Source organism: Lepeophtheirus salmonis, chromosome 5 (genome assembly GCF_016086655.4).
Source record: "Lepeophtheirus salmonis chromosome 5, UVic_Lsal_1.4, whole genome shotgun sequence".
Classification (NCBI taxonomy): domain Eukaryota; kingdom Metazoa; phylum Arthropoda; class Copepoda; order Siphonostomatoida; family Caligidae; genus Lepeophtheirus; species Lepeophtheirus salmonis.
This window is the reverse complement of record NC_052135.2, coordinates 46513237-46526445: the sequence shown is the minus strand read 5'-3', so window position 1 is coordinate 46526445 and position 13209 is coordinate 46513237.

Here is a 13209-nt window from a genome sequence, read left to right as displayed (position 1 = left end):
AATAATTGTTGAAAGGTTTTAGGTTTATTTAAATTACTCTGCTCTAAGGGATCGCAGCCTAAAAAGTTAAGAACATATTCTTTTTCTTATACAGTAGTAATGAATGCTTGCTAATTTGTTTTTCTAAAATCTTTGTGTCACAAGTTTAATGTATGATGAGAATTGATAGCCCCGTATTCAAATAAGTTATTTTTCAAATGTCAAAAAGCTATGTTCCTTTGGATAAAAATCAGTTCAATTACGTACATATATAAATCGATGATAACTACCTATGAGCAAACTTTGATATAATGTAGTAAATGAGTAAGTACCGTTAATGCTCTCCCTTAATTTTTGAACGCCTGAACGAAAAAAGAATCTGTACGATAAACATAAAAATTCTTTGAACAGTATTTAGTTAGCAGTTCATTTCTTTCTTCCTGTTTTATTGTTTTCCAAAATTATCTTTGACACAAGGACCAAAGCTAACTAAGTAGAGAAACTACGAATTCGTTATCATATTTTGTAGAAATTCTGAACAATTGGCAAGGTAATTCTTTTTTCCGCTGGAGGGGGGAGGTAATGGTCTCTTCATCTTATAATACTTTATTTGATAAATAGAGAATGTACCCAGCATTCCATAACGTTATTAAGACTCAAAAAACAGAATTTTTTTTTGCTTTATTAATATAATATATTACTCCTCAACAAATACTCAGTGTTAATTTCCATTTACAGGTATGCACTTACAATTAGTTACTCCATACTTGGATGTAATCTCCTAAAGAATGGGAAATAATGACAGCAGTTTGGGAAAATAAAAAATATGTTCAGGTTACCCAACAACAACAAAAATTGCAAGCTATGCTCGGAATTTGCAACCTAATATATATGTAATCTCCCTTTTTTTAAATATGACCTGTTGAGCACTACATACACCTGTTGCTAAACCTAATATAAAGTAACATTCATTATTTTTTTTCAATATATGTTTTTAAGGAGAGTAGCTTAATTGGCATGACGTTTCTTTAGATCAGCTAAAATCAGCTGTAACAAGGGAGAAGGGGGAGAAATAAATAAAAATGAATGTCATGGTTACTCTCCGTCTTTTATAAACACACACAATTGTTCAATCGGGGTTTGAATATAATTTAGAGTAGTAAAAAAGAGCTTACCTCTCAGGAGTTAAACAATAATAAAACATCTGAAAAAACTAATATTACTTCTTCAGATTATAAATTTTCAAAAAAGGGGGATGGCTAAAATATACACACGTTTTTCATAACAAATGTCACTTTGTTATTTCTTAGGCCAACTAGAAACACTTAAAAATGAGGAATCTGAGAACATCCAAACGTTCAGAATTTTTTTTCTCGATTAATATAGATAACACACATTTCAATAAACAACTTTACATTAATAGTCGTACCTTCATTTCACTTTCATTTGTTTAAATAACTAAATTATCACTTAATTAGGACTAATATGACTGTGTGCATTTTAGCTTTTTAATGTCTACAATGTGTAGATTGACTGTTTTGTAATGCTAAAACGTTGTCTCGTGGTAGTCGTCGGAAACTTTTTTTTTTGGAGCATATGTCTGAGCTAAAATAAACTTTATAAATTAATATTATTTTTTCCTTAAAAGATTGTCATTACTTTATAAATTGTAAAGAATGATAAAGAATATATTATTCTTTTATGATTAGAATGATTTTTGAGGTACTTGATTAATTATAATTAGGAATATGTTTTTGAAGAGAGTAAGATTACAGTAGGGGGAAGACTTATGATATTACTAAATTAAGATTCTTGTTAATATCAACTGCCTGTTATTTTATTTTTGACGGAGAGGAGAAAAAGATAGATGTTAACAAGATGACAATTTATTTAAGAATGGTCGAAAAAGAATAAAGAGCAAGTATTTACAATTTTTCGTTTTATAATCAATAAATTGATTTTTATATCTATAAAAAACATATCCCTAGTTATAACATATTATTGTATTTAAATAAAACTCAACAAAGAAACTGATATTCAGAATTACCAACATTGTTAGTTGAAAAGTCTTCTGGTAAATTTAAAAACACTTTGAATTAATTATAAAAATGTGTAAATGTGTAAAATATATATATTACCTTAATTTTTTGGGGACAATAAGGAAACATTAAAATCGATTTTCTATAGTGTATTTACTCTGGAAATTCATAATTACTACCTTTAAGGAAAAAAATACGCATAAATATAATAAAATAGTTGGAAGAGAAAATGATGTATTTTCCATCTTCCTACCAAAATACACATATATGTTTTTAAATAGCCCGAGGGCTTGTTGTTTACTTGTAGTCATTCTTCTTTGTAGGTATTGTAAAAATATGATAAGTGCATGAAAAGTTCCGTAAATAATTATGATTACAGGATATAATTATAGTCTTGATTCAAAATAAGGATTTATAATTACCCGTCAACACAAAAACAAGCTATTATGATTTTTCTCAAAATGAAATCTGCATTACATACATTTAACACAAATAATCGTTATTTGTTTCAACAAAATATTCAAACTCATTATTCGGAGGTGCTGCAAATCATATTTATATATTAGCAAAAAATCATAATTACAATGCAATAGTTAGAAATTGATAAATTTTATTTAAAGAGCATATTGGGCCAAATTTTGTCTTATAAATGAAAAAAAGACTCTAATTAAACCATAATGAGCATTCTTAGAAATCTGAAGGCATCGCAGAAATTTGAATACGAAGTCTATAATTGACTGAAATAGGTATAGGGGAAGCCGGGGGGGAAAAGTCACAATTTCCACCTTTCTGGGCCTTATGACAAGAGTTTTTTGTGTAAAACAATGATACATATTGCATCAGACGCTAGTTCCATGTTTTGGTTAACTGTGTACAAAGTGGCTTTAGGTCACAGATCAAAGTGACTGTTCTAGATTGTGAGTTTTCCCCCCTGATCAAGGTCATAAAGTCACAAACTCGAGTTGAAAAGTTACAATAATTTTCATGTCTGAAAGACAATGTTATTTGATGTTCAAATCATGTTTTATGATTTTATGTGTATCATGGTTTTTTTAAAGCAATTATACTTTACTTTTGCACAGCGGATTTATACAAATAAAAAGAATCAAATAATAGCAACCACTTTTATATAGATATTTATTATTCCTAGATCCAGACATAAGAGCTACAGAAAATACACAGGGCACAAAAGTGGACATTGGGCATGTTAAATTGGACAGAAGACATTGACAGGCCATGACTTTAGGAAATAAGTGAATTTCCTTTGGTGATATGAATGTGCTTGATGTTGAAGGTCCTTCATCAAGTGGTGATCCTACAGTTGGTGAGCAAGTTGGTGGTTGTTGGATATCATTAGAGTCTGATTTATCTCTCTAGGTGATTGGTACAGGTTTATCCGTGGACTAAGTTGGTATGAACTTGTGGCCAGGAAATATGTGACGGTCGATAGGATAAATCCCATTGGATCGGAACCCAGGAACAATATTTGCTGCTGTGAATGCTTTCGGGAAAAAGTATACTACCATTTGTGGTACTGAGTGAATGGATATATGTTTGCCTGCATTAGAAAAATCCTTGCACCACATCTCCATAGCACGATAATAATACTCTTGAAATGTTCCATACACCGACTTGTCCAAAGGATGAATTTCTTACAAAAAATGGCGTAGAAACGACAAAAGGGAAATGTGGCCCTCTTGGCAAAAATTGATGGCACTTTCACTACAGTGCGAAGCATGGTTGTCTAATACCATCAACACAGGACACTGAACTGAAGGATTTGCATACTTAACAAAACATTTCAGAAAGTTCGCGAAATTATCAGATGACATCCACCCGGATTCTTTTGGGTGTGAATCACATAGTTTTCCAGGTGGTGCAGTGAGGGTCCAATGATCTTGGACATTCACCTTGGTATTTGAGTTAAGGTGGAATGCGGTTTCCAATGGTATTAACTGTTCTTCATAGTCTGACGGTACTCCCCTTTTCATGGGACACGATGGAGTCCATACGTTTGTCACCTTTCCTTTCTATTTGCCGCTGAGGTGTTTGCACCGTTGAACAGCCTGTTTAATTTATTTTTCAAATACATTCAGGGAGAAACATTAATTTCTCCATAACTTTTTCTAGAGTTTTTAAGAAATAAGCTCACATTGGTTTTTTATTGAAGGCCCTAGAACGGTCTGGTGAGTTCACCTCGGGATTTCGAACTAAAATTTTCCCTGCATGACGTTCCCTGAAGGCATAAATCCAATCTTCTCCGGTAGACACCCATCACTTAGGTAAAGTGATGTTTTTTGCAAGTGCAACTTCATAAGCCAGACGGTGCAGTTATCGTAAGGTAATCCCATAGTAGATGGAAGATGCTTCCAGGATGTAGTCAAGAAAAACTTGCTCTTGTTCTTCTGAAACACGTTTCTTTTGTGTGCTGTTTTAGGACCAAAAACCTACTTTGACTTTTCACCCCTGTGAATTTTCCCCCTGGTCTTACCTATATCTAATATTGGGATCTTTACTTATTGCTACAGTATCTCTCAATATCGTTCTCACTTTTGTTATTGCACAAAAAGTCAGTAAATTTTAAATGCTGATTTTACTGAAAAAAATTATAAATAATAAATTAAGTCTTCTTCAGCAAACCACAATCTTCTGTACAAAAATCTTCAGACTGTGATATTTTGGTAGGAAGTAGCATTTTTTAGGCCTGTTTCTCAATGGCACTCTACTCATAGTAGTCACAGCGATTCAGGTATGGCGATGACGTAGTCAACATTATTTTTAACAAAATTAAGCTAACTTTACTTCAAAACTTTTCCATCGATATACAAGAGAAGATCAAATTAACACATAAACCTAAAAATATGTTAGCCTAGTCTAAAATAAGACTCTGGAAGAAGTAGACCTTTTTTTTAACCCTGCACTTTAATATAATATTGAAACTGTACTTTTTGATTTAAAAATATTGTAAATCTATTGCTTTAAGTATAAAAGGCTTTTAATGATGACAATATATGCAAATTATTCTTATTAATTTAAAAATCTCTTGGGAAAATTGGGTTGAAATTTAATTTTCTCATGTTCACAAATTAACACCTCTCCCTTTTATAATTTATATAAAGTATGATAAAACAAGATATGTAATATTATATTCAAAGCTGAATGAAAAACGAAAACTTGAATATAATATTTATATAAGTAAGTGATTTTAGTAAAATATTATTCATTTTCCTTATATATTTTTAAATAGGATTCAATGCTACTGTTTGTAGAATTAAGCTCCTCATAAAGAAATTTAAAAAATATAAATGTACTCTGTTTCTATGAGGGATATAAAGAAGAAGCTCTATCATTATAAAACTATAATTAACTATTCAGCTCATATTCAAAATTAATAGTCCATTGGTTCTTAATATAAGATATACAAATCAATCCCGTTCTTTCTGGAAAAAAGGAGCAACCTTTAACGCGCCCTCTACATTCTAATAAATTAGATTCCTGAAAGGCATATAAATTTTTTCCATCTGCACTCTTGAGATACGTAGTGCACCCAAAATTATAGTAATTTGTCATTCTCCCAAAAATTTCCTCCAAAAAGAATACGAAAAAAGAACCGAAATTATATATTAATGGTATGAGTATTTTGGATATTTATTTGGATGTTCTTGCAGTTATGTATTATCCAAGCTTAATATATCACCGTTTAGAACATTAAACTAAAGCTTAATAAAAAAAGTAGCGAACCGCTGTTGTTAGTTCGATGAGAGACAGGACAAGGACTTCGAAATATTAGAAGTTATTGGCCTGTACCAAGATGTAATGTAATTGTAATGGATGTACCACAAATCAACGTGAGCAAACTTTTGCTCTTCCGGAGTTTCAATTAAGTCAGACGTGAGGGATTACTTAAATAAATTTTTTAAATACACAATGACCGATATTATATTTGAATTTGACCTTCATTGCTCACAATGACGGCCTTAAAGCGGCCACGTAAGGTGGAGCACGCTCTGGTAATGTAGTCCTTTCTCATGAGCTTCCACTCCTTCTCCACAAAGGACTTTAGATCGATTAAATTCCTGTGGCGTGATCGTACGATGAATATGTGGTCGTGGCTTCATAGTTGGACACAAAGTAATAAGGTTCCTAACTAATAAAAAGTTGCTGCATTAAAAATATTGATCACGTGGTCTTCGTTTTCTTACTTTCTTTTAAACCTTTAGATTAAACACACTTTATTATATTTCGACAAATAAATCAATTAAACCAAATGATATCCTACTTTTCTAATATTGATTAAAAACTTGAGGTACTGTTCAAGACAATATGGGGTCAACGACGTATTCATGAATATTCAAACTGTGAAACGACTTGTGAACATGCGTATTTCAAAATGAGGAATTATAGACAAAAATCTTTTAACTTCATTTATTTATCAAAAAAAAAAAGAATTAGTATGTTGTAACAAGTAAGACGAATGAATCGACAGCTGACAAAAAAATAAGTAATAAATTTTTGTGTTATTGAGTGTGAGGTAACACCATATACAAAGGTATAAGATTAGAACAAAGCTATAAAACAAGTCCGAAACGAAAACCACGGGATCAATATTTGTTCAGGATTAGTCGGCTACACGACAACGTATTGTCCCGTTAGGTACGTCGAGTAGAATTGAATATTACTCTAAAACTAACTATGCAACATACATAAATTCACCCTTTTAAATGAATTAGCAAGGTGAATTCTGCAAAGAGAAAAAATATTGCATTCTCCATGAGAAAAAATGATAAAGTAAGGTCATCCGTATTATAGATAAGAGTGACATGATGTGGAGGTAAAATATTCCACGCAGGCCATGAATCTAGTATAAGGTGTGTTCTGCGACTTTTTTTAATAGCTTTGGTTGGGTTTTTTCAAATTTTTATTTTATTTTAATTTTATTCAAATAAAATATATCAACGTTCAGTCCACTAATAAAGAACAAGAGTAGACAATCGAGGGGGGACAAAAAAATTACGGAAGTTGTTGTAGTTTAAGAATACCATAGTGACATCATCAAGATATTCGAGATATATTTATGATGACGTCACAATTTTGTATCAACGTTGATGTTATTGTGCAAAATTTGTTCAATGGTAGTTTTTCCTCGAATCAATGAAATCCTTAATATTTAGCACTAGACTGGACCAGATGTAAATTTTTTGGAATTTCACAAATTGAAATCACGCTGTAGTATTAATTTCATTATTTTTTTAATACTTTTATTGGAAATATGATTATTGTACGGATAAGGTTGGGTCATATTATGAAATAATATTATCTGCCAGGTTAAATGCGTTATTTGACTGTAAATGTAATAAGTATAGTCATTGAATTAATTACCTGGAAATATGAGTAATATAATTCTTATTGTGAAATGAGTCATTTTATTTCTACAAACTAAGCTACTAATTTTAATATAAAAAGGAAGTTTTTGATTAAAAAAACAAACAAATATAAAATATTTTTGATTGGTAGTAAAAATAATCAATATAGTAAACAATATATGCACGTCTTTTCAGCTGATACATGGTACTAATATCGTATAAAAACTTATAGCATAGGAAATAATGATTATAACTGAAAACATTATGAAATGTGAAAAATCCAACTTCAAGGCAAAGTTTATATGATAAGAAAATGATGCCACATATTAATTTGATTTTTACAACATAAATTCTGACAAATTCTGAATTTGAGATCCTGTGAGTTTTTAATTAGATAGAAGGTGTCCTAATGACCATTTTTGTACATCAAACAATTCCTTTAGAGTAATACAAAAATGACATTCTTATAGAGAATGCAACGGTTCCTTCGCAGATCATGAGAGGAAGAACAAATCAATAAGAACTGTATTACTTGATTTCAAATGGAGTCATTTTTTTATATACTCAGACTTGAATTGAATTCAGTAATATTGGGACTCAGATAAGTTGTATACAAGTACAAGTTTTGGCCTAAGACATATTCTATCTTTCACGAAATATAGCCTACGACACTCAATCAGATGATGCTTTAAAGAGGCCAAGTCTGATTGACGCATGTAAATTTCATTGAAAAGTAAAAAAAAAAAGAGATTCGTTTAGATTTATAAGTGTTTTGATTAAGTAAACAAACAAAAAAAATGAGCGCATGACGTTGTTATCAATTGATAATTATCAAAGTGGAAACATGATGTGACAAAATATCAAAATTTAAGCTAAAAAGCCCAAATTTCTAAGCAATGACTTAGTGTTATCAATTCACATATGAATATTTACATTCAAAAGAGGCGTATCTATCGATTAAGGTCAATGCAGTGATCCATTTAATAAAATATGTTGGTGAAAGTTACATAATATTTAAATTATAAATGTAATAACTAATTACTACACTACCTAATTTGGATTTGTTTTATTAGTTAATACAGGAAATATTTTATTTATGAAACACGCACTTTTCCCCTTTTTCTCTTGCTTACAAATTAAAGGCTATAATTTATTTTTTCTATTAGTATAATAGTAATGGAAGGAAAGAAAAAATTGAATTAAAACAATAATGTAATGAATGTCTAAAGAAATAAAAAATACCCTTTTTTATAAATGCTTCTTCTGAAGTCATAAAATAAATAGATCAACAACAAAAAAAAATGCTAATTTCATATGATAATCACAAAACAATTATTTTTATTCAATTGTTATTCAATTCTTCTATTAATTTTATAACTATTCTGTTCATAGAAAAAATGAGAATATACGCTTTAGTTGGTAAAAAAGAAGAGATTAAAAGATTGTGTACTTTGGTTAATACGAAATTATTGATGACCATTGTAACACAAGAATTATTTTCTATACATAACAGAAGATGAAAGATAGATCTGTCAACAATTAATCTATGGCTCCAACTTAATAACAATAGAAAAACTAGCACTAGCTACACTAATCAAACTAAGAGTTTTTTTTTGCAAAAAATAAATAATATGATAAATCATCCGGTGCATAATAATCTTACGATTGATTTAAAAACGCTTTATTATGGTCAAAGGCCGCTGAGCTAATTCATAAGTTGTGATGGCGGATTTATAAAAATGACTTCACATATTGATGATACAATCAAAATGCAACCCTTCGATATACAAGTCAATATAATTTTAGTTTTTGAAAAAAAATTATAGGCCATATCTAAATCTGTAATTAGATTTTTCATACCAAATTTAATTTTCAATAATGTTAATTATATAAAGAGGTTTGGTGCTAAGTAATTTCATTCCCTGTCTTTTCATTCCTAGAAATTTCGTTCACAGTAAATTCATTCCCTGTAAAACTTATTCCAGGACATTTCATTCCCACTTTGAAGAGGGATAGTTAGTGACGTCCTACGGTTAATATTTCTACACTAGTTGGTAGTTTTTGTGTGGGGCTGCAGAGGGAGGGCTGGACAGTGGGTAGTCGGTACTGGAGAGGATTGATGAGTAATGAAGGATGGGAGACGGATATGAAAGATTTATATGGTGTTTATCGATTAGAAATGACATCATGATAAATCTTTAATAGTGAGTAGGGATGGAATCCCGATTCGTGGATATTATTTATACCTTGGGAAATAAATGTAAATCCCGTTATTATTTTTCCTCTTCTTTATCGTCTATCACTACTCGACAATCACCAATTTCATCATCACCTTTTCTCTTCCCCCCTCTTTTCACAATTAAAATCTATGTTAAAAATAAAAATAAAGTTTGCTCGGGCCCTCACTCCCTTCTCCAGGATCGCTTATTCTTCAAGTTTAGCTCTGGATTGAATCCTACAACAATCATCATCATTTGACATAAGATCATGCTGAAAACCAAAAACCTTTTTAATGTTTGACTTCTTAAGTTTGATTTTTTGTCCAGTTAATGTACTCAAATTTAGTAAATATATTTTTAATTGTTTCAGACTAAATGATTATTTGGTATATTTATCATTAGTGAATTAATTATATTTCCCTTCTGTATTTGTTATTTTTGTAAATCAATTGCAATTAGTCGAATAAATAAAGTTATTAAAACGTTAATAGACTTAAGATTTAAAAAAAATAATAGTTCTTTTATAGGTACATAAGAATATTTTTATGGGTTCTACAAAATTATATTTATGAATATCTTTAAATTAAAACCAAAAGTGTACTAAGGTATCTACAAGATGTTTCGTATCACTTTATTTCATGCCAATCTTTTTTTTTTCATAACCTGAAGTATTAAATCAGATAGATTTTGTAATTTTTCATTCTGTTGTAAGTTCTTTTAGATTATGTAAGGTAACAAATACTGTTGGAACAAAGACTGAAATATAAGCCTTGGGCAGGAGATGGAACGTTTGACCTGCCCCTGATTGTATTTACCAAGTGTATACTCTCCAAATTCAAACACATCCCGAGGTTGTTTGCGTTATTCCCCAACAAGTCAGGAGACTTATAATAGACTGTATGGGAAAATAAAACAACAATGCATGAATATGGAACCAGAGAATATTCTGATTGACTTCGAAAAGGTTCAAATGAATACCATCAATGAGTGTTTTCCTAATACAAACCTATCAAGCTATCTATTCCACTTATCCCAAAATGTTGATAGAAATGTATGTGAACTGGGACTAAGGGATCGATATCACAATGATGATATATTCAATTTGAAAATCTCATGCTTAAATGCATTAGCATTCCTTCAACGTCATGGAAGGGTTTGAAGAATTGATCGATGAAGATGATTTATCTCAAGAAGTTGTTAATTACTTTGAAGGAAATTACATAGGATATTTAGGAGAAAGGGGGATAGAGTCCGAAGAGTGACTCCAATGTTTCCAATAGAGCTTTGGATTATTCACCATCAAGCTCATCAAGACACAGTGAGAACTAATAATAAATTGGAAGAATTTCATTACGCTTTAAAAAGTTATATGGCATTGCACTATCCGGAAATCTGGAAAGTGATCGATCTCTTTAAAAAAGAAGATGGTATTGCACAGTTAAAAAGTGTTCAATGTATTGATGGTCAAGAGGTTCCCACAAAAAAAAAAATATATATAAAGATTTAAATTAAAGAATAAAAATTATTACTAAAAGGTATATACGTACGTTAAACGACAAATCAACCTTCTTACAAGGAATCTCATTGTTACATTTCCATACAAAAGCAATACTTCGATGTGAATTAACTATACAGAGGAGAATAAAATTTAAAGTCGATTGATAAAAACGTTACAGTATATGAAAGATAAATGATTTATTATGTAATTTTGATTACAATTCCTAGAAAAATGTGTGTAATACTAAAATCAAATAAAATTAAAGATCTTATTTGGAAGTTAATATTTTTTTAAATTTTGTAGCTAAAACGTAGAGAATAAAACTAATATTACGACTTAAAAAAATATTTGTTGTCCAAAAAGATAACATATGATTAAGTTTTTCAGTTTAACTTTTTTTTTTTGTAGGAATATTTAACCTCATGTCGTTTTACAGGGCATATTGGTCTTTTCAAATTAAAAAAATCATTAAGAATAGTAAAGGATTATTATTTTGTATCATAAAAGTTTTGCTAAAAATAACGTTTCAACATAGATGGTGTTATGGGTCATTTTAACCCGGTTATTATAGATGATATTTTATGTTATAAAGATTCAAGATACATTGAAAAAATATCTATAGATTTTCTCTCGTAGACTAAATACTCGTATCACCATCCTATGTAGACATATGAGTAAATCCAGAATAAGAGCATTATAGTTGAATAAACACTAGATTTAGAGCTATAAAGATATATAAAGCGCAATATTTATTCAGACAAAACGTTACCAAATACTTTTGATCTAACAAAGACAAAAATTTGCATTAGTTTAAAGCCACATAATTTCAAAATAAGTAAAATTTTAGACAATTAAGAGAAGAAATTTTTTATTGTGACAAGAAAATACATAAAAAGAAGTTGTTGACATCAAATAATCGACTTAAATATATTTAATTTTTCTATAATTTTTACGAAACTTTAACATTGTTTCATTATTAAATATTCCATAAGAAGAATGAAAGTTAAACTGAAAAAATCAGGCAAAATCCATTTTTTTTGCCAGTTAATCTTTTTTAATTAGAATATTTAGCTTATTATTAAGTTTTAGCTGGGTAAGCAATGGAATTTTTATTCATTATTATATCAATCTTAAATAATTTTTACACAAAATAGTTTTAACCAAATATAAAAAAATGGAAACCCAAATTTGAAACAAAAAAATTAGTTACGGATTCGTGATCGATGTGTCAAGTAAAGCATAGGTTGAGACAATATATTTTAATTTATTATTATGCATGGCAATCTAGATGTAGAATTAGTAATGGGCTGGGCTTACTTTCAATATAGAGATGAGTTTTGTAATTTTATAGAAATATCGTCAATTGTTATCATGAATTTGAGTAGGGAAGAGCTTGCGTTTGCTGTAGAATGTAAATATTGCCAAAAAATGGTTTGACAGACTATTCATAAAATTCAACTAATTGTAATTCAGCTACTGAGTTTTTATAAGTACGATTTATGGAAATCAATTTCTAATATACAAAAAACGATTTTTTCTATTGATTTTCATGATTTTAAATTTCAAAAATTCTTTGAACGCAAATGATTCCATTTATAAAGAACTAAGAGAGCTAAATTAGTGTCATCATATTTGAAATTATACAATAATGACAAATTTGTGCATTTTCAAATCAAGTAACTGACACCAAATTTATTCCGGAAAAAACAACATTTTAAGGGCTTTATTCTATTATAAATTGCCAATTTCTAATGACCTAACTCATCCACAATTTTAATATAAGATATGTAGCTATCAAAGTTTGCATTTTTTGCCTTGAATAATTATCCCTGTAAAACCTCTCAACGAAAAGTTATTTAAAGATAAACAAAATATGTAGAAAAATCAGTGGGTATTAAAATACTAAAGTTCGGTATATCTATGGACAATGGAAACATCACCTACCTGATATAAAACTGTGTAAAACAAAACTTTAAATGCGTATTGCCATTATGTTCCTGCTTAGTTTAAAATTTTTTTTATGTTTAAAGCCATTAGATGATCTTTTCCTTAATTATTATCATTTTTCTGATATTCAACATTTAGACAAATATCGACATGGGTCTTTTCTA